We start from the raw sequence: 21,614 nt of genomic DNA, 5'->3' as shown, positions 1-21,614 counted from the left end.
AGAAATAGCAGAAGAACTGGCCGAGCACTACTGTGAGAGATCAGCGACCTCAAGCTATCCCCAACTGTTTCAAACAGCGAAGGAAAGAGCGGAACGGGATCGCGTGGATTTTCTTCCGGACAACGACGAGATATATAACGCGGACTTCACCCTGGATGAGCTTCTGTGGGCACTCGACAAAGGACGTAGTGTCTCTACAGGTCCTGACTCGGTAGGGTATCCGATGATCCGACGTCTGCCTGTATCCGTCAAAATCGCGCTGTTGCAGCTTCTAAACAGAATCTGGCGTAGTGGCGTTTACCCTATCAGCTGGCGAACCGGAATAATAGTGCCAATTCCGAAGCCAAACTGTTCTGAATCTGGACCTGCTGCTTTCCGACCTATCACTTTGACCAACTGCATCGCAAAGGTGTTCGAACGTATCGTGAACCGCAGATTGACGACTGAGTTGGAGTCGAATGGACGACTGGATAAGAGGCAGCACGCCTTTAGAGCTGGAAGAGGCGTCGACACATACTTGGCGGAGTTGGATAGGTCATTGCCAAATCGGGACGAACACTGCTTGATTGCATCGCTTGATTTGTCGAAAGCGTACGACACCACTTGGCGGTACGGTATCTTGCGTACTCTGCGTAAGTGGCAGATGGGTGGGCGCATGTTCAACGTACTGAACAGTTTCCTCACCGACAGATCTTTCCGGGTGAACGTGGAAGAACATTTATCGGATGAAATGCCATTGGAGAACGGAGTCCCCCAAGGATCAGTGTTGTCTGTCACGTTATTCCTTATAGCGATGCAGCCGATTTTCAGAGTGGTGCCGCATACTGTTGCCGTGCTTCTCTATGCGGACGATATTTTGCTGGTGGTACGGAGGAGTAAGGAGCGTCCTCTGTATAGAGATCTACAGGCTGCAGTGAAAGCTGTCGACAAATGGGCGAAAAGCGTCGGCTTCACAATTTCCGCGACAAAATCAAAAATTTTCTACGGCAGTCCCAACGCCCGTCGAGAACCCAGCAACAATATATTCATCGACCGTACAGCTGTACCGAGGACGAATCAACTGAAAGTTGTTGGCGTCAACCTTGACCGGTCGCTGTCCTTCAAACACCATTGCAAGGTAGTCAAAAACACGTGCGACTCTAGACTGCGGATCTTGAAGATGATCGGGGCTAAACTTCCGCGAGGGCAACGCGATTCTCTGTTGGGTATCGGATCAGCAATCGTCACGTCGCGACTTATCTACGGTATCGGGCTCGTCAGTAGAGCGAAGGATTCGGTGGTGCAGACTCTTGCACCCATCTACAACCGGATGGTCCGGTTCGCCTCAGGGGCGTACGTCACCAGTCCGATTCCAGCGATTATGGCTGAAGCAGGCACTTTGCCATTCGATTTAATGATTATGCAAGCCATAATTCGTGCTGCAATTCGTTTGATGGAGAAGGATTCCAGGAATATCGATCTTCCAGTTGTGGAACGAGCGTCCGATCGCCTGGCGACGATTGATGTAGAGCTTCCAAACATCGCTGTACGAACACGTCTAGCCAACCGAGAGTGGTATGAACCCAAGCCGCATATTGTTTGGGATGTGAAACGGAAGGTGAAAGCTGGGGACCCCCCGAATACAGTGCGTCCCATCGTGCAGGAGTTGCTGGCTAACCGGTTTAGCCGTGCTTTGGCTATTTATACGGATGGTTCTAAATGCGAGAACATAGTTGGAGCAGGTGTATTTAGTAGCAGCATTCAGCAAGCAATAGGTCTTCCGTCACAATGTAGCGTTTTTTCGGCGGAGGCCTTTGCAATCAAGTCGGCCGTCATCGCTGCAAGAGCATCAACCGAATGTGTTATAATTCTGTCTGATTCGGCCAGCTGTCTTTCGGCCATAGAGAGTGGTAGATCGCAGCATCCGTGGATCCAGGAAATCGAGCGCTTACTACGTGGACGGCCAATCCACCTTTGTTGGATCCCTGGTCATGCCGGAATTCGCGGTAACGAAGAAGCAGACCGTCTAGCCAGTGAAGCACGAAACAGTCCACCAATCAACGTCGCCGTACCAAGAATTGATTCCATCAAGAACATGAACCAAGTCTTTCGTCAGCTATGGGAAGCACGTTGGGCACAATTGACAGATGTGAAGCTCAAGGAGGTCAAAAGGGAAACGAAGAAGTGGATCGATCAGTACAGCTCTGCCGATCAACGCATACTCACTCGTCTGCGCATTGGTCATACTAGGGTTACGCATGAATTTTTGCTGAAGAAAACAGCTCCGCCAGCATGTGAATGCTGTGGGACCGTTGTTGACGTTCGTCACATTATTCTGCACTGCAGAAAATTTGAAGCGGCCAGGACGAAATACGGAATCGATTCCACAAGCCTTTTTACGGCGTTACGCAACGACGATGATTATGAGAAGCGGTTGCTGAAGTTTCTGCATGAAACCAAACTTTATCGGAAGCTTTGAAGGGCGAAGATAGAATGGAAAGGAAAATGCAGGATATAGGAAGAAAACGAAGCGGAGGATGAAGAACAAGCAAGCGATGCAGAAGAAAAATGAAGTCTGAATGGAAGAAGATGTCGGACAGGAAATGGAAGAAGATGCAGTGGAAGAATGCTACCGATGAATGTTGGAAGCAAATGAGTTCATGAAGAAGATGCTGAATGGAAATCGAAGAAGATAAAGTGAAAAAGGATGAAGATGAAGCAGAAAACGAAAGAACTACAGAAGACATGAATGATTATGAAGATGCAGAAGAATGAAGATAAATATGAAGCGCAAGGAAGGAACGGAGAAATCGAAAAATAATGTGGAAAAGATATATGGAAGATCATGAAGAATGAAGATGGTGAATATATATATAGAAGAAGTAAAGAAGAAATTTATGGAGAAGAAGTGTAAACCATGAGATGAGCATGCAGACGATGAACCAGGAAACGAGCAAACGATAAGAAAGCTAAGTGAATTTTGAATTGTATCGTAAACACTAACACTCACCCTCACATCACTCTGAACACACCCACACACTGTTTACACAAAAATCTATTGAACTGACATGAATGTATCCGCAGGATGTAAAATGTCAATAATAAACAACAACAACAACAACAATCACTCTGAACACACCTACACACTGTTTACACAAAAATCAATTGAACTGACATGAATGCATCCGCAGGATGTAAAATGTCAATAATAAACAACAACAACAACAACAATTATTTTTCAAATTCTCCGTTCCTTGTTGTTGTTGTTGTTGTTGTTGTTGTTGTTGTTGTTGTTGTTGTTGTTGTTGTTGTTGTTGTTGTTGTTGTTGTTGTTGTTGTTGTTGTTGTTGTTGTTGTTGTTGTTGTTGTTGTTGTTGTTGTTGTTGTTGTTGTTGTTGTTGTTGTTGTTGTTGTTGTTGTTGTTGTTGTTGTTGTTGTTGTTGTTGTTGTTGTTGTTGTTGTTGTTGTTGTTGTTGTTGTTGTTGTTGTTGTTGTTGTTGTTGTTGTTGTTGTTGTTGTTGTTGTTGTTGTTGTTGTTGTTGTTGTTGTTGTTGTTGTTGTTGTTGTTGTTGTTGTTGTTGTTGTTGTTGTTGTTGTTGTTGTTGTTGTTGTTGTTGTTGTTGTTGTTGTTGTTGTTGTTGTTGTTGTTGTTGTTGTTGTTGTTGTTGTTGTTGTTGTTGTTGTTGTTGTTGTTGTTGTTGTTGTTGTTGTTGTTGTTGTTGTTGTTGTTGTTGTTGTTGTTGTTGTTGTTGTTGTTGTTGTTGTTGTTGTTGTTGTTGTTGTTGTTGTTGTTGTTGTTGTTGTTGTTGTTGTTGTTGTTGTTGTTGTTGTTGTTGTTGTTGTTGTTGTTGTTGTTGTTGTTGTTGTTGTTGTTGTTGTTGTTGTTGTTGTTGTTGTTGTTGTTGTTGTTGTTGTTGTTGTTGTTGTTGTTGTTGTTGTTGTTGTTGTTGTTGTTGTTGTTGTTGTTGTTGTTGTTGTTGTTGTTGTTGTTGTTGTTGTTGTTGTTTGTTGCATTCGTATCTGTTTCAGTGCTTTTAGTGTATTAGTGTGTGGGTGTGAGTGTTAGTGTTTATAATACAATTCAAATTTCACTTAGCTTTTGTCTCCTTTGCTCGTTTCCTCTCCTTCTGGTTCATCGTCTGCTTGCTAATTACATTTCATCTCTTGTTTTCACGTCTTCTTGTCTATTCATCTTCGTCTATCTTTTCATCATCATCTATTGTCATCATTTTCTCCGTAGCCTTCGTCCGTTTCTCACTATCCGCCATGTTTTTCGGTTTCGCTTCGTCTGCATCCTTATAATTCTCTTCTCGTCTTCTTTTGCTTACTTTTTTTCAATTTCTTTTCCCTTTTTCTTTTTCATTTTCGCACAGTTACATTTTCCATTAATCTTCTTCTGCTCGATTTTCTTGTTTCCTCTCCATCCTCTTCTCAGTTTCTGCATTTTCTTTTGCCCTCTTTAGCTTTCATCCCATTATCCTTTTCATCTTCTTCCGTCTTCTTCACGTTTCATCCGTTCCGTGTTCTTCTGTTTCCTCATCATTTCTTGTTGTTCCTTTAGATTTTTCGATACATATTGACTTCCTACAGAATCTCCAACAACCGCTTTTCCTTCTCAACGTCGTTGCATAACGCCCCATATAGGCTGGTTGGATCAATTTAGTGTTTTAGCCTGGCTGTTTCAAACATCCTGCTGTGCAAATTGACGTGGCGTACATCCAAGACCGCCCCGCAGCATTCGCATACTGGTGGTGACATTTTTTTTTTTCGTTAGAAACACGTGTGTACGCCTTGAATGGTCGATGCGCAGCGTTCTTCCCAAAGCAGACGAATGACATGGTTCATTGCCTTGAGATGGCGACGTTGAGTGGCGGAATGTTCCGAGCTCCGCTGGCGAGTCGATCTGGTTCTTCATTACCACGGATGCCGGCGTGGCCGCTAATCCAACAAAGTTATATCGGGTGGTTTCGTAACAGCCCTTCGATCTCTTTGGTCCAGGGATGCTGTGATTTGCCACTTTCTATAGGCAATAGGCAGGTTTCCGAGTCGGACAAGATGACCCCGTTCGATATACACGTGTTGAAAGACGATTTGATCGCAAAGGCCTCCGCCGAAAAAACTCTACACTGTGATGGAAGGCCTATTGCTCTATGCAGACTGCCACAAAATACACTTGCACCTACTACGTTGTCACACTTTGACCCGTCAGTGTAGACAACCGAAGCACGATTGAACCGGTTTGCTATAAGTTCCTACAGAATGGGACGCACTATATCCGGAGGATCTCCAGCTTTCACCTGTCTTCTTGGGTCTAACTTGGGTCCCGCTCAGCGATGTTCGGGAGTCGTAGATCAACCATCATAAGACGGTTGTATGCTCGTTGTGCAACTGGAAGGTCGACATTTCTGTGATCCAGCAGTACGAACTAAAGCCTGAAGAACCAGGAGGTCAACGGTATGGTACCCGCTTCAGCCCTAATAACTGGAATCGGGTTGGTGACGTATGCTCCAGAGACGAAACGGACTATCCGGTTACAGACGGGTGCAAGATTTCGGATTACTGAATCCTTTGTTCTGCTGAAGAGTCCAAGGCCGTAGAGAAGCCGTGAAGTGATGATTTCCGAGCCGACACACCACAAAGAGTCACGTTGCCCACGCGGAATCTTAAACCCGAGTATTTTCATGATTCGCAGCCTTGATTCGCATGCAGTTATAACTGTCTTGCAGTGCTGCTTAAAAGACAGTGTCCGGTCGAGGGAAACACCGATAATCTTCAGACTCGTCGTCTCCGGTACAACTACCCGATTGATGCGAATATCGTTTCTGGGCTCCCGGCGGGCGTTTGGACTGCCGTAGAAGATGCTGGATTTTATTGCGGAGATTTGGAAACAGACGCTTTCAGCCCACTTGTCGACAGCTTTCGCGATACAGAGGTTGCTCCTTATTCCTCCGTACTACGAGCAAGATATTGTCTGCATACAGGAGTACGGTATCTGTATACGGCACCACTCTATAGATCGGTTGAACTGCTACAAGGAACAGGGTGACAGAAAGTACTGACCCTTGAGGTACGCCGTTCTCCAATGGCATTCACGGGATGAATGTTAGAGTGATGCAAAATTTGAAATTTTCGCTCCACAATACTTAAACGATTCCAAATCGGATCCTGACTAACCTCTCAAAATTTGAACCCATTTGGTGAGAAACTGAGATGGCACAAACCATTTGAAGTTTGTATGGGAATTACTATGGGAAAACCAAGATTTTTGTTCATGTCGATCTAATAATTAACCATATCGGTCTGCTTCAAAAACTTTCAACTGTGCTTGTAGGAAATTTTCCCAGCTACACTTTTGCTCAAGACCACTTTTTGATCAAATGCAAGGATCGAAAGTTATCAATGGTTCAATGTGCTGATGTCTTATGATCATGCTCAATCAACTGCTCAGCAGGCAAAATTGGTGTTTCTGGGGCGTTGAATAGGACACAAAAATCATGGCTACTATGTCAGACTGCAACATACAATTTGTATACAATTTGATACAATTTGGAAATTAAGACGATGATCTAAGTTTTTTGAATTTCAAAACCGCGTTCTTCTATGTTTTTTCATTGGCCCACAAAAAATGTCAAACGTTGCTTAATCTTTGGCCATTTGAATGATAACCTCTCCTAGAACTCAAAAAATTAAGAAACATTTCAGAAGACATCAAAATACTACACGCAATAGCACTATTTTTAATTTCGTCCCACTGTACGTGCGGTAGAGACGTTGAAGGACGAGGCCACCCAGATGTCGAAGAGCATTTTGGGATCGCTACTGTTGGCACGGAGTACTACACGTACACAAATCTTCAAGGACGTTTGGCCAGCAAAACTAAAGTAAGCCATCTAAGTCGCCGATAAAATATAATTTCAAATTAACGGGAATAAAGCCTCAGATAAGTTGGATGCACAGGGACCTGCTGGGGTGATTGAGCACATTCCAAGTATCCAGGATACAAACTCCACAAGTCTGGTGGTGATGATTCGAATAATCTCGGTGTCGGTACGTGTCCCGAACTGTACTCCGTTTGCTACCATAATAACATCACACGAACAAAGCCGCAAATTGAATAACGCTTTTCAAAACGAGCTTCAAAACCAGATCAAAGCTCGTCGCAATCGCAGCCGCACGTTCGGCGGCGCAACACATCTGTCCCAAAAAGTGATACGTAATAGCATAAATTATGCGCTACCGTTGTCGTGTTTTATTATGTATATATGTGTGTCTGTATTGCACAAAGGTATGTTTCTGCTCTTCTGTTCTAACTTTGCACTGCCACTAGGAGAGAGAGGTCTAGCCACCGACTAACGCACATCGGAGTATTTGACCCTGAAAGTTGGCCATAACTCAAAATCGATGATTTTTTGTTGAGATAGGTTCAATGTTGGTGTGCAAAAATTATTCACCCAGAAGTGCAATATGTATTTTTTTTTCTACTTTCAATGATTAATCTATTTAAATTTATTTGCTATCTGGCAGCATTATTGCAATATCTATCATAACAATACCCTAAATATAGACTACACTTCTCCGATCGCTAGGAAATCTTTAAGAACACCTCCATCGTCCTAATTGCTAATCAAAGAAGGCTTTGCCGTTGCGTAGCGCAAGTGTAATGAATCAATTTAATTTGACGGTTTCAAAGATCCCATAGCTTGCTATTATCACTGCTTTATATGGACGCTAAGATTAAAATATACTGTGGTATGATTTGGAATAATCTGGTAAAACCTCACCTAAAAATCGCTTTTTCACAATTATCTTTTCATACATTTATTTCTTGCAAAATTTTTTTGATGGTGCACATTTCTGCCAAAGTGTTTAAGATACTATCTCCTTCACTTGAACGACCTTTCGAACGTAATTAAAAGTTTGAAAATCGGTTTGCTCCTTTTAGATATATTGATTATTAACTTTCCAATAAAAAAAAAGATAGCAACTTGGTTGTTTGAGCAAAAATATTTTTCAGGAGCCCTATCTTGCTTGTTTAAAAAATTCATAACTCATGAACCATAAGAGATAGAAATTTGATAAATGAGGAAAAGTTGCTGCAAATTGAATGTTTTGCAACCCTCTAGAACATTGAGTTGGTCTATCTTAAATAATAAAAAGATTGAATTATTAATTCATCAATTTTATAGACCACCCTTATTTCACTAACATGAAAAGGTCGGCCAAAAAATATTAAGAAGCTTTCCCGAGGACACCATATGCCTAAAACTAACGATTTTAGCGCCAACATTTTTGTCTTCCTAAATACGGCTGTGGGACCATTGTGCATTGGTCCCTGCCATTGTATGTTTTTGACATGGACATTTTTGACGTTAGTTAGACAATGGTGGAGGTTGCATTGAAGAAGCTGAGTTCATCTGTAACACCTGGCCCGGATGGAATTCCTGCGTGCATATTTAAAAAAAAATGCAGCAACACGTTGATAACACCACTGCAAGCGATATTCAACCTCACTCCAGCAGTTTCCAGTCGCTTGGAAAATGTAATACGTCAATGTCAATCTTCAAGAAAGGCAGTAAAGTGGATGCGTCGAACTATCGTGGAATAACTTCGTTACCTGCTGGATCCAAATGCTTTGAGATAATCATTAACGACGTAATGTTTCAAGCCTGCAAAACATACATCTCGCAACATTCAGTCACTTAAAGGGCGAACACGAAATTATTGCGACACCGAAAATGTCATGCCAATTTTCTTATAATGTTTAGAATCAAACCAAAATTTTAGGGTAGTTTTATACATATATTTACTTCAAAAATCAAAAAAAAAGTTAATCGATGGAGCTTTGAGTGTAAAAATGAACGCATTTTCGCTTGATGCCCTCCATCAAAGTCTTTACAGTGTCATCCGGTTCCAGTTTCTCAGTTTTTTTTTTCCATTTTCTTAACATGTCCTTCTCGTCTTTGACTGTCTTCTTGCTCTTCCGAAGTTCCCGCTTCATTATTGCCCAGTACTGCTGCACCGAGCGCAGCTCCGGACAGTTTGGCGGATTCATGTCCTTTGGAACAAAATGGACAGAATTGGCCTCATACCACTCCAGGACACTTTTAGAATAGTGGCATGATGCCAAATCTGGCCAAAATAGCGGAGCTTCGTCGTGCTGCTGCAAGAACGGCAAAAGGCGCTTCTCGAGGCACTCAGATTTGTAGATCTCGCCATTTACTGTGCCCTTTGTCACGACAGGCTCACTCCTCAGTCCGCAAGAGCAGGTGGCCTGCCAAATGAGATATTTGGAGGCGAACTTCGACATTTTCTTCTTCTTAAATTTGTCGTCCACATCGAACTTGCTCTTGCCGGTGAAAAACTCCAACCCCGGAATTTGCTTAAAATCGGCTACGTTTCGTCGTCCATCACACAGCAGCCATATTTTGTCAGCATCTTCTCGTAGAGCTTCCGTGCCCGAGTTTTAGCCGTCGATTGTTGCCGCTCATCGCGGTTTGGGAAGTTCTGTACCTTGTATGTATGTAGTCCAGCTCTCTTCTTTGCATTCTGGACGTAGCTCTGCGACATGCCGATCATTTTAGCCAAATCACGGCTTGAGACGTTGGGATTTGCTTTAATCATCCGCTTCACCTTTCCCTCCGTCTTTTTGTTCTCCGGTCCCGGTTTTCTTCCAGCTCCTTTGCCGTGGTCCAACGTCAACCGCTCCTGGAACCGCTTCAACACTCTGGAGACGGTTGAATGGTGAATTTTCAACATTTTTCCCAACTGCCGGTGCGACAGGTCAGGAAATTCCAGGTGTTTGGAAAGAATTTGTTCTCTCAACTCGCGTTGGTTCACCTCCATTTTCGTTGAATTGAAAAACACGACTTCGAGTTTGACAGCATGTACACAATACACATCAATGAGAAAGTGTGCAAAATTTGGTTGATTTTTACCCAATGGTAAAAAAGTTATGCCCTGTTGAATGTGTCGCAATAATTTCGTGTTCGCTCTTTAGTCTAAACATGTCGTTTTATATCAACGAAATGGATCAAACAGTTCAATAACGACAAACAGTTCTACACTGACATAAAGGCTGCTTTCGATACAGTTGATCACGATATCCTGTTAGTCTAGCTGGAGCGGATAGGAGCATCTTCGAGGATTTGTAGGTGGCTGACCCAAGTAACCAAAAGTTCCGCACATAACGATAAAACTCACTTCCAAGTTCCATAAAGTTCGAATAAAGTTCTGACAGAACTTTCAAGTTCCATAAAGTTCAAATTAACCGACAAAAATTTCAAGTTCCATAAAGTTCAAATAAAGTTCCAACAAAACTTTCAAGTTCCATAAAGTTCAAATAAAGTTCCGACAAGCAACCAAAATTTCCACATTTAACGATAAAACCCACTTTCAAGTTCCATAAAGTTCTTCTAAAGTTCCAACACAACTTTCTGGTTACTTTAGAAGCTATAGGAGCACAAGAGGAACTTCAGGCTCCAAAAAGCTCCGATGCGTACTCCTAGCAACTTTAAGTTCAAAAAATTTTCCAAAAAGCAATTCCTAGGAACTTCAGGCAAGGCTGAAAACATGGCCACAACAAAGCTCCGAACAAGTTCCCAGCGGAACTTATTAGCAACTTTGAAGTATTTTAAAAGTTCCCTGCGGAACTTCTTAGCAACTTGAAAATTTCCAAATAGGTCTGTCATAGCCCATATGAAGCAATCCGCGCAAGTCTTTATTACTAACAAAATTAAATGTACGTAATTATGAAATGGTCAGTGGCTCAAATAAACCATAATTCTCGCGTAACATTTGAAAAGGACCTATCCTCGTTGGTTTACCACGGCAACATGATAGACCCTTTTCTCGTGTTGCGCGAGAGTTCTTATATTGATGCCGTGCATCAATATGCTATCTAAACATTTAAAAAAAAAAGAGCCATGTATTCGGCATGCGAGCTACAAACGCTAACCACTGCGCCACAAGTGTGATGGAATGCAAACACCAATTTAAAATTCATCAAGGTGTTGTGTTTCGTATTCAAGACAGTCAGCTAGCACTGAAAACTCCAACAGTAGGTGGGACAACAGCTCACTTTAATATCAAGACCAACAATTGAAAAGGCCTCAACTCCATTTTGTAAACAAACCTTTTGAGGCCATTTTATCGCGAACCGAAGTCCGCAAAGGCAAACCAACATAATAAACAGGTAGGGGAAATTCCTCTCTACCCGATTGTGGTTAAGGTTTGCAAATGTAGGTTTCGGTTCGTGAGAAAATGGCCTTACAAGGTTTGTTTACAAAATGGAGTTAAGGCCATTTCAATTGCTGGTCTTGATATATCGCAGATGACGTAGCGGTTCGTGCTGGGGCTCTCACGCAGAAGGACTGGGTTTAATTCTTCAAACAGTTCCAATACTGCTACTAATGCTGATAAATCAATACACGTTCAAACCTGTTGATAAAGTGCTGACTTTAGAATTACTTTCATATAAAAGTGTGAACTAAAACCTTTTTTTTTAATTTATTTTCTAAAAGTTCCGTTCAAGTTCCACGAGAAGCTGCTTAGAATGCTTAGAAAGCGGAACTTTCAAGTTCTTATAACGACTTAAAAATGAGGCTGCTTAGAATTCTATAGACCACCTTCAACCAAGCTACTTAAGGGGGTATTCCCGATCTTTTTTTTCAAATAATCAAATTTTTTTTCACGTTTTTTTGTACTTTAGACTATATGCTTTCATCCCCCCAAGCCGTTTTCCGATCAGCGAATTCGGTGTCCAGGCATAGCTGACTAATGGTAAGAACCCCCAAATGGTTTTAACTAAAGTCAAAACTTTAAACGCGTTTTTCTCGAAACCACATTTTTTTTTATCGGGCGAAGATTTTTCTCAGAAAATATAAGAGATATTGACTTGAATCTTTGCGCATTTTGTTCCTTATTAAATTCTTTGGAGCTTCTTCCACTTTCAGCCAAAAATATTAACATTTAACATTGTTTGAAGCACCTTAAAGCTGCAAAAAAGCGGGCTAAAAATCGCCTGTTTTTTCATATGGCCGCCATTTTGTTAATTTGCAAGATTTTTTGCTGCCAACGGGAGAAGCTCCAGAGAATCTTATGCAGATTATTAATTTTATCACGAAATCTGTTTCAGATGAAGCCGTTCCAGAGAAAAGTCTTCGCCCGTCCAGGCGTTTGCGGCGAACAGGGGTCTGTTTGCCGCCATTTTGTGACGTCAATAATGTCTTTTTTTAAGTCGAAAAAAAATTATTTGTAAACTTTAATGTTCAATAAACAAGAATCCCAAAGAGTTAGGCGCATTACTATTCATTTTCCTTGAAAAAAAAATTAATTGAAAAACAGGCCGAAAAAAGGCAAAAGATTGGGAATACCCCCTTAAGCCACAAAATGCCTTTTATTAGAACTTTTGGTTACTTGGGGAGATCATATTTAACTGATCGTCAATTGTTTGTGAAAATTGGTTCAGCCTCCATTCATTCCTCGATGCGGAGTGCCACGTCTTTGAAAACTGATGCTTGATGTTCTACGCAGATGAAAATCTACTTAGTTGCAAGGAGCAGTGATGACTGTCGGCAATCGCAACAACACCTAGATTTATTTGTCAGTTGGTGTGCGCTGAATCATCTCACTGTGAGTGTGTCCAAATGTTGCGTCATATCCTTCCTTAAAACACTATTCTACATAATTATACTATCAAGGGTACTTACTGAATCGAGTTGATAATGTTAAAGATTTGGGTGAGTACTGGATTATAAATTCACATTCAAAATTTTGCTATTCGGAAATAGTGGATCGAGAAAATCGACAACTAGGATTTATATTCAAGATATCTAGTGAGTTTGATGACCCTCTCTGTCTACGATAATTGTATTGCTCGTTATTCTTGAATTTGCTTCTGATGCTGTGTGGATTTCACGAATAGAACCAGTGCAGCGTAAATTTGTGAGAAGTGCGCTGTGAATTTATTAAATAAATACAAATACAAATACAAATGCAAATATACAAATAGAATGGCTATTTGGAAAATTCACTGCAGGTATGCGTTTAAAAGTATCTGTTGATCGTTAAAATTGCAGGCATTAATATTGAAAATCCACGGATGGAATATGCTTATGTTGTTCAAAATAAAAACGTTCTCTAAAGGCTTGAACATTTTTACAACATACCAAATTTGTATTCCAAAAATCAAAGCCGCTATGAATATAGTGACTACACAAAACGAAAATCAATTATTTTATTCATGTGTTTCCCTTATAAAGGGTGATACGGTCAAAATTGGGTCAATATCAACTTGACGTATTTCTTTCAATTTTGCATTTAAAAAACCTGAACACCCCTCATTTTGAAGGTGTGTGTGTGTAGAATGTTGCTCCTATTTTGATTTTGGAATTCACTCTTCAGTTGTCAAAATGCCGTCCAAGCAAGAAGAGCAGCGTATCAAAATTTTGCTCGCGCATCGCGAAAATCCGAGCTACTCGCACGCAAAGTTGGCAAAATCGCTAAAAGTTGCCAAATCAACCGTTACAAATGTAATTAAAGTGTTTGGGGAACGTTTGTCGACAGCCAGGAAGTCTGGATCGGGGGGAAATCGAAAACCGGAAGCCGCTGAGACGACAAAGAGAGTTGCCGGTAGTTTCAAGCGAAACCCTAAACTCTCTCTCCGAGATGCCGCAAATAAGCTGGGTGTATCGTCTAGAACCGTGCATCGAGCCAAAAAACGAGCCGGACTATCGACTTACAAGAAGGTAGTGACTCCAAATCGCGATGATAAACAAACCCAAGCAACACGGGATGTTTTGCAAAAGTTGAAAATACATCTTCAATACAAACTGTAGGTATTATTTCCAAAAGGAATAACTTAAATACTTACATCTACACAACCAAAAAAGCGCAAGGGATTGAGTCATATAAAACAAGTTTTGGTAATATAAGATGTTATTTCAAAACATCTATTGCACCACTGGATAAGTTCTATAAACATTATTAGCTACATCGTTAAGACTAATGAGCTTCAACTATCTCCATTTATTACTTATTAAAGGTTTAAAAATCTGTCAGAAACACATTTATATAACTGAATGTATGTTGGCTATAGCTGAAAAAATCATATCCTCAATATTTTTAACAGCAAAACAAACAATCTGTTTTCTTGTTTTTTTTTTCAACTGATCATAAATTAGTGCTGATAAGTTCTTAAATTTCTGGATCGTTAAGAACTGTCTTCTACGTGATAATTACATTTTAAATAATTAAATGTGTTTTTATCTTGTCATTTATGCCCGAATCTTAGGTGCACTTTGAAATTCATCATGAAATGTGTTGTTTTGCTTCCAAAACTAAAGTGGGCCTGCTGAATTTTACAATATTTGAGAAATTAACTATGTGATTCATCTGGAAATAACGCTCAATATGAAAAATTATAAAAAGAAGATCGACGGGAGCAAAAATGACACATGGCGTCATGAAAATAAAAAAATAAACTGCCGATTGAAAATATTGATCATACCCCAAACACGACAGTCTTTCACATTAAAAAGTTTTAATTTAAATGACAAACTTGTCGAAGACAATATATTATTGTCTTACCGTTCATTATTGAGCTATTCACATGATTTACTGAGGAATTTATACAGATATTTTGATAATTTGAAGCTGATGAATTTTGGTTTCAATAGAATAAGATCAAATTTCTTAGCATACATTCAAAGACTATGAATAACTTATTGAGTTATTTCCCTTTAATTCCGATACAATTAATTATATTTGACAGATAGGCGTATTTCGTCTACTACTTGCAGACTTCCTCAGTTCCAAGTATTCAAATAGTACAATGAGCGGTGCTTGAGTACTTGGCACTGAGGAAGTGGACGAAATACGCGTATCTGACAAAAGATAAACAATTATAACGGAATTAAAAGAAAACAACTCAACCCACTCAAAAGCTCCTCATCGTTTCATTAATCATGTTACGTATCATACGAAAGATTGATTAAGACTCTTTGACATATTTTTGGGGCACCCACATACTGAGACAAAGCGTCCGAAGCAGAAAGAAACAATGACTAATCCAATAAATTGTTCATCTTCCCTTGGAATTATTTAGTGCGATACAAATTTACATTAATCAGAACGGTACATTGTAGAGGGTGAAACACTTAAATAAATCCCGCTCTCTACTGCATAATCATACGGCATGATAGCGTATACATCGCTCCATTTTATGTTAAAAAATTATGAATACGTTGGATTTCTTAAAAGTATTAAAAATTGTTTAGCCGACAATGTGAATGGCTGTTCTGACATCCTTCAAGCGAAACTTTTCAATCCGACGTAACTGCTTGTAAACAATGACTTCGCATATCGATTTTTCGTAACTCGTAACACACCCATGCAAACTAACACCACGATCTTGTAGGGGAAATTTTTATAGAACTGTTGGTGGTGTTAGTTGGGCGTTTGCGTGAGAAGTAACGACAAATAGACGTTCGAAACCAGTGTTAACAAAAGCAGTTGCGTCTATTTGAAATGTTGCACTTGAAATACTGTATGAGTAGGATGTTCTGATTTGGTACTATGCCATTGAAAAAACATTTGGATTGGACAACACCGAATTGAAAAACAAAATCCACCAATAGGAACAGTTCTGTCAGCATGAAGTATTAAGGGTGTGAAATAAACATGTATAATACTTCCATACAACTTACAATAGAAAACAAGTTATGGTGTGGTATTTACGACATCATTATAACCTTTTAAGAACATTCGAATCAGACAGTACTAAATCATAAATGAACAATTTCATTAGTTTGCTTGAAGAGTTCACGGTTAGCAGTAAAATGTAGCGTATTTGCTCGTGTTGTTTTATAAAATAACAAAAATGACCTTTGCTGTCGTCCAAACAAGGAAAACAAAAAAATCGAAACCTATTCTCACAATTGTCCCGTCAAGATGGGTAAAAGATGGCCATGTTCTGTGGCCACCACACAATTGTATTTCCCTTTCAACGGATGTGAATAGTGCTCGAAATGTGGTCACGTGGAAAAAACAGAACTGTAAAGTTGTCGGTCGAGCCGGAAGCTATCGTAGAGCAGAAGACGTGGTATCCAGACTCGAAACAATAACGGATTCCAAAGATGCTGTTCAGCTACAACTAGGAACTCGCGGACGGCCTTAAAAAAGAAAGCGAAATTTGAAGTAAAGACGTACAGTTTAAAATCTCCTCAAAAACAGTTAATCGTGGTAAGTTGAGTAAACAAAAACTTCAATCGCCTATTTCTTGCGAATAAACGCCCTAGCAAACAAACTATACCAACAGGTAGATGCAAGTCAATAAGGAATGAAATCAAACATTTATACGACATTTATAGAACATGATCTGTCCAGTAATTTCAGAAAATTAGATGCAGAAATATTGTTTTTAAAAAACATTGTTACAGCTTTTAAAATACCAAAGAAGTTTTTTGTTACTTCTATATAACTTTTATGCAATAATAGTTTTTATTTTTTTTCGAAAACATGTTTTCTGTGTTACTTGGGAAAATACGACGGCCAAAGCGCGATCCCGGAGGCAGTACACGACGATGCTGACGAAGTTTGACTGCGTGGTAATGGACGACGAAACCTACGTCAAAGCCGACTACAAGCAGCTTCCGGGACAGGAGTTTTATACGGCAAAAGGAAGGGGAAAGGTAGCAGATGTTTTCAAGCACATGAAACTGTCAAAGTTCGCAAAGAAATATCTGGTTTGGCAAGCCATCTGTACCTGTGGCTTGAAAAGCAGCATTTTCATAGCTTCCAGGACTGTCAACCAAGAAATTTACGTGAAAGAGTGTTTGAATAAACGTCTGCTGCCTTTCCTGAAGAAACACGGTTGTTCCGTATTGTTTTGGCCGGATTTGGCATCTTGCCATTACGGTAAAAAGGCCATGGAGTGGTACGCCGCCAACAACGTGCAGGTGGTTCCCAAGGACAAGAACCCTCCCAACACGCCAGAGCTCCGCCCAATTGAGAAATACTGGGCTATTGTCAAGCGGAACCTAAAGAAGACCAAAAAAACTGCTAAGGGCGAGCAGCAGTTCAAGGCAAACTGGCTTTCTGCGGCGAAGAAGGTGGACAAGGTGGCTGTACAAAATCTGATGGCAGGGGTCAAGCGTAAGGCCCGGCAATTCGGATTTGGAAAAGCGGAAGCCTAACTGAATATTTTTCCTGAATTTTATACTAATTGAACTTGAAAAAGAAATTTAATTTGATTTTTTAAATAAACGATTTCACCGATTTACACGCGTTTTCCCTTGACCAAATTTTGACCGTATCACCCTTTACATTTTTGCCAAAACATCAGCCTTATACATTTCATAAGACAAGCCACATAGGTCCAATAAGAATGCATAAAGGTATGTGGGACCGCTTTTACATTTCATTTGACACATGATCTTCATTAACTTTTTGCAAGGCGTCTGCTTATTAGTTGACTTATACATTTTATGAATAATCACAATAGAAATTTGCCAAAAGGTATTAGTAGATTTCTATCCGTGTATATTAAAAACGCCCAAAATATTACTCAATGGCTTCTAAAAATGATAGTTGAGTGGGTATTTAAAATGATTATGTGATGAAAAAAAAAAATACCAAATAGCATGAGATTTATGCATTTCAGATGTCGGACTTTTGGCCAAATTTATGGGTCCGACACTCCGATGTGCGACCGTTCGCTGATTGTACAATGCAAAGCTAGGTATATTGGAATCACTCGTGCTGCCCTATGGCGTAAAGCTGATTTCCCCCTGTGTGCCTTTTCAGCTATTCATATCGGTAGGTTCGTTTTTGGAACAATGAATCGAAAATATACAAAACCTGATTCGAATTTTAGCGGCCTTTGTTTTCAACTTGTCACACACCGGGAAGGGACCCCGGGATGTTCTGTTTTGTCCGTGTGATGTTGTTTTATTTGCTTTCCACTAGTGACTGGCGGCGGAAAAGGATAAGAAAGGTAAGCACGGGAAGACGACGGACATGGCAAAGATTATGATTCGGAAATTATGAATTTAAGTAAAATTTACGAGCGTTCGGAGGAAAAGGAGAAGCGACTGAACTGAAGCGGAACTGCTGAGCGAAACTTTTTCGCTGAGACCGAGAGTCTTCGGATCGTCTGGGTAGTTCGGGACCACCCACTGGCTGCGTGATTGCGAAAGGAAATGGGGTCGTCGATGCCCTTCAGAGGAAACCTCAACCTTCATGTGGTGTGAGTGTGATCCGACCGTTGGGAAATAGCTCTTACAACCTGATTAGGAGATGATTTATTCCACAATTACTACCCGTCGGGATGGGCGTTAAATGATGAGGGGTTGGAAATCAGGTTTGTGTCGCTGCGAAAGAGTTGGGATTAAATACATAAATTTGAGGATTGAATGCTGTGAACTGAGGTGAACTAAGTAAACAACAACTCTATTAATTTGGATGAACCTTAAGATCAGGAGGACTTTTCCTATCAAAATCGCATGACCAAAGTAGTATATGGAGACGAGACACACACACACGATTCTCTGATAAGGTCAAACCATATAAAACGTAATTGACAACATAAAACACACAAGTTGCTCTCGCTCAGACTCCCCAGGATGAATAGCACCCAACAGAAATCAGCACAAAAATTGCTAATCCCCAAACGACGGCGAGGCAGCAAAAAAAATGTCCCATAAACAAATGGCATATGCCATTTTTCGTATCCATCCTCATTCATAAAACAAACGTCGTCGTCGTCGTCGTCCTTGGTCGGTCGTGTTGCCTCGTACGAGCCCTAAGACAGTGGGAATAGGCCAAGTAAAGCGTGAAAACGAGAATAAGCCAGAAGATATCTATCTTGTTTATCGTTCGAATTAATGCTGCCTTTTTTGTCATCTGCAACAACAGTCAGCCGCAAGACGAACATCCCAGCAGCGAGAGCATCGTATCCTGAAACAATGTGTGACAGAAAGTGTGTGCGTGTGTGTGTGTTTGTGTTCGCGCACGCGATGGCACAGATTATTGGAGATCATAAACATACATTGATAGCGCACGGCTCAGTAGTCACGCTTCAAAGATCCGGAAGCGATAGGAAGAAAGTGGCAAAGTGCCAACTGCAGTACGAGAACATATCCGTACGGCTGCATGGGCATATGAGATAGGAAAAGGCACTTTTGATCTTCCAGCTTCCACTACGGCGTCGACGACAACAAGTAGGTGGACTTGATAGACTCACCGAGCCACACGTGGATGGGTTGATATGTGGGATTCTGATGATGAGATGCCTAGCAGAGGCTGCGGCGTGTGTTGGACATTAGACTGATGCAAAATTTGAAATTTTTGCTCCACAGTGTACAAATGGTTTTAAATCGGGTCCTGATTAGCCTCCGAAAGTTTAAACTCATTTGATATGAGACTGATTTGGCACAAACCATTTGAAGTTTATCTGGAAATTGCTATGGGAAAACAAAACTTTTTGTTTACTGACTTTTAGCCTTTTTACATATTGTACTGTTAACAAATTCTATTGCTGTTCTTATGGGAATTTTTTATCAGCTACAACTTTGCAGAAAATCGTTTTTCCACCAAACGTCAAATAAAATAGTTATTAATTGTTTAAGAGATTGATAATCTAATGGCAAGATTAAGCAACTGTATTGTGGGCAACACTGTATTCTGCAGTAGCCATGATTTTTGTCCTCTATTCTACGCGCCAAAAACACCAATGTTGCCTGCTGAACAGTTGATTGAGCATAATCATAAGACATCAGTGACTTGAGTCATTAATAATTTTTGTTCCTTACATTTGATCGAAAAATGGTCTTGAACAAAGTTGTAACTGAGAAAATTTTCAACAAGCTCAGCTATCATTTTCAAAAGTAGAGTGAGCTGGTGAATTTGGAGATATATATGAACCAACATTATGGTTTCTCTATAAAAATTTCCAATTTCCATAAACTTCAAATGATTTGTGTTCAAATTTTGTTAGGATAATCAGGGCCCAATTTGGAACCGTTGAGCACTGTGGAGCAAATATTTTAAATTTTGCATCAGTCTATTGGACATGGTACTAGACGGGTAGAGCCGTAATTCACATACGGCGATGATGAATATCACTCGTTTTAAATGTGTTTCTGATAGGGAGGGAGTTCCCAGTGAAAGTGCTAAATTCAAGATTGTATATTATTATTTGAATTATACCACGAAACATTGCTGAAGATTCGTCACTCATTTTATACGTTAAGATCCCCGAAAATGGATTCGCATTGCTTGCTCATCGTATGCCTTGTGAAACTTGTCGTCGTCGTCGTCGTCGGTACCGGGTTTGAATGGTTAACGCGACAACTTGATCATAATTTGTGTGAGTGTCTCGGTGGCCTTAGACCGTTATTAATCCTTATAACTCTCTGCCAAATTTGCTTAATATTCCGTAGGAATTAACCTCGTTAATTTCTATGGATTTTAATTAAAGTTTTCTTTGAATCCTATTAATAATTTTCATAGTAATCTACTCAGAGTCAGAACTACCTTGGTATTCTCCTTAGATTTCACATAGAATCTTCCTTTAAAGCATATTTCACGATTTTCACTTTTGTTCCGGAACCAAATGTCCGATCGTGATGAATTCCATGGATTCAATGGAGAACAGATGCAAATAAAATGGAACCGATTGCGCTCAAATCGGTTGAGCCATATCCGAAAATACTAAATTAGGCCGTCTGTTCACATTTCTGAAAATTTTAAAATACGGTGAACATTGTCTACAATCGGTCTTATTCACGCCACGAACTACTTTGTTGATTGCATACAGTTCGATTACTCCAGAAATGTGTCCAAAGAATCCCGCCACGACAGTTTCAATTATTGTTGAGCAACTGCATCAGGGTTCATTTAAAGATTCATCCCATGTTTGATATAGTGTTGAAATATTTGTTTATGTCTCATCCTTTATGTCAAAGATGGATTCCATCACGTGTAAGATTAGGTATTTCTAAGTGAGTATGTTCTCAACCGTGCTTTTGAATTGAAAGACGAAATCAAAATATCCTTGGAAGTTCAACGGAAAAATGATTTCTTTGCTAATTTTAGTGTGGAAGGTTGGCATTAGCGTCTCGCATGTTCAATAAATTTTTGTGCATCAAAATTCGCTGGACTTGAAACTACGGCGCCAGTAATTTTTTTTTAAATACTGTATTAATGAGATTTTTAGGCGATGGCTAGTTCATCTCAGAGGGCTAGCAAACCCATCTAATTCACTTCCAAGACGATCTTCAAGCATTCAAGCTGAATGACTGACAAAAGAGCAAACGAGCTAAATTCGGATCTTTAATCAGAAATTATTGCTCATTTTCACTCACTTATCAATGTGAGCTGTATTTCCCTGAGTTGATACAAGAAGATGCTGTTGTAGTGTGCAATCCGTTTTCTTCCTCAATGGATGTGGAAGACTTGATGAAACACAGGTTGATTATTTGGACCTGAGAAATGGTTCCTCATCTCGTGATTTGTTCCGAGAAAAAGATTTGAACCAGTGGTTCTGGTGTGCCATCTTCTTCTTCTTCTTCTTCTTATTTTCTTCGCCTTCTTCTTCACATTTCAAGCTTATTGCATATGGCATATTAGCTTATAGC

Source organism: Ochlerotatus camptorhynchus, unplaced genomic scaffold (assembly GCF_037179485.1).
Source record: "Ochlerotatus camptorhynchus isolate MF236.1 unplaced genomic scaffold, CSIRO-AGI_Acam_v1.1 ptg000068l, whole genome shotgun sequence".
Lineage (NCBI taxonomy): Eukaryota > Metazoa > Arthropoda > Insecta > Diptera > Culicidae > Ochlerotatus > Ochlerotatus camptorhynchus.
This window is presented reverse-complemented; position numbering follows the sequence as displayed.